A 2386-nucleotide genomic window follows, 5' to 3' on the forward strand; every position below is an offset into this window, starting at 1 on the left:
CTTGCTTTTAATAAAACTGCAGCAAGAACAAAAAAAGTTAAATTCAGAACCAAATGCCAAGTTAGCCTCTAGTTTTCCTAATGCAGATATCCTATATGCTAGTCTAAGTGGCTTTTAGGAAGTGGATTGTGGAAAATAGATTTCTTTCCCTCCATTAAGGCTGGAACGAGAGAGCCACAAATTTTAATATCATTCTATGCAAAAAGCCTCTGAAAGTGGTTCATAGAATAGCACCTCTGCCCTTAGATGAACAGTCTAGAAAAGGAAGTTTCTCATCACACTCTCCACATCACACCAAAAATACACATCTGAAGGACTTCCCCACCTCCCTCCCTCTGCAAAAACTATTGGGCAACAGGAAAATGTTGCAGTTTAAGCAATTAGCCCTCTCCAGGACTGAGAGTGTGCTGGCAAAAAGAAGGGAATGTTCCCAAAGCTCCTTCCCTGAATTGTGCCACTGCCTCCACAACGGCCAAGATCAGTCCAGACCAATGGAGGGCTCAGATGCACTTTAACAAATTCTCTCATTTCAGGAGAAACACCATCAGAAGGGAGCTTCCAGCAAACTCCAGACAATAATCACAAATATATTTAAGGCCAGATTTAAATAAGGAAATTGTCCTCTGAGTTCAACAGGAGAGTTTTGTTGTCTGGGCTCATTTCCTCCTTGCTCTCCAGATGTTCTGGTCCATCAGTGAGGGGCACTGCACCTTCCCAGCACATCCCTGCAATTCCCTGCTGCCAGCTCAAGTGAAGGGAAACCTTTTAGTCCCATCCATGCTCAGTGCAGATGGAAAATTGGAGAAACAGGTGCTCAGGTTTTAGGAACTAAACCAGCCTCCTTTACACACTGACAAACCTCAGCTGCAGCTCAAGCATCCTGTCAATACTTCACAATAAACTTCACCCAAGAACAGTTTCACATCAGCAAGAGGGATGGTCTGGATTTCCCAGGATGTGACTGCAGCCTCATGAACAGGGTGAGGGGAACATCAAGATTCTTCCAACCAACTGGTTCTGTATCTTGCTCTGCAGAACCACAAAGATTTTGCCCTAATTGTTGTTAATCATATGAATTTTAAGAACTTTTTCAGTATAATTTATCATCTTTGCAGGATTTATCTGCAGTTAGAGTCTCTTCAGTAACTTCTCTCTACTCAAATGTCATTTGGGAGAAAGGGAAGCTCAATCCTTTCTCCAAAGACCTGGAACACAACTAATCTTCCTAAAAACTTAAGGTTGGTGGGACATTTTGAGAAGACACATTTTTAAGGACACGAGGTTCTCTGACAGTTAAGTCCCAGCTGGATACATTGCCTGGTTAAGTAACAAAAGCCTCTTCCAACTACTCTGCCTGATGACTCAGAGATTGCTGCATACAAAAGACAGGATCTGGGGAAGAAAACAGGGGTTAAGTGAAGTTTAGAACTCTCTCCACAGCAAAATCCCTAAGCTGCACTGGTGAACTGTTCTTAGAAAACAGCCTGTGCACAGCAGAAACACAGGAGCAAAATTCATGAGCAGGCTGGCCTCAGGTACACAACAGCTCATGATTTCTGGGTCAGCTTTCAATGAGGAGGACGTCTAGGAAAGATCCAAGTTTCTCAGACACAATAACAATACATACAAAGACCTGAAATACTTCAGCTTTAAAAATCACTTGCTCAGAATCCCTTGAATTGCAGCCAAGAGGAAGCATGAAGCTGAAGGCAGAAGTTTGGTTTGGAACAGGCTCAGCCCCAGCCCTGTCCCAGCCCCAGGATCACACCCCAGCTGCCCATGAACAAACAGCTCATCCCCGCATCCACAAGGGGCTCAGCCCCAAACTGCCATAGCTTTGCTTCAACATAAACTTCAGGCAATAGTCTTTGCTCTAAACAGGACCCTTTCCAAAAGACACCTACCTAGGAGTGCTTGGGATCTGGAGGGAGCTCACACTACAGCCAAGCCATGCAGTAAAAGCTGAGAGGTGCCCTGAGCAGGCCAGAGGAGCAGCGAGGGCTCTGGGAGCACAGGGTGACTCCAGCTGATGTCTCAGGACTTTGTTACACCACGGTGGAGATCAAAGGGCTCCCTCTCCTCTAAAGGCTACTGGCATACAGGTTTACAAATTTGTCTCTCTATGAAGAGGCCTGGTGTTTTATTAATAAATTCAAGTTGGAAAAAAACCCCAAACCAACCCCCCAAACTCAAGGTGGAATGTTTTGATCCATTCAGAGGTCTCTGATTGAGTATGGTGCACATTTACTGACAAACTACAATTAGTTCCTTAAGGAGCATCTGGTGTGCAATGGAAAAAGCTGAGCAGCTTGTGTTCCACCAACCATTTAAAAGCTGATGCATAAAAAAAAATAAAATAATTAAAATAATTCACTGTTTTCCTACA

This window comes from Zonotrichia albicollis, chromosome 6 (assembly GCF_047830755.1).
Source record: "Zonotrichia albicollis isolate bZonAlb1 chromosome 6, bZonAlb1.hap1, whole genome shotgun sequence".
Classification (NCBI taxonomy): domain Eukaryota; kingdom Metazoa; phylum Chordata; class Aves; order Passeriformes; family Passerellidae; genus Zonotrichia; species Zonotrichia albicollis.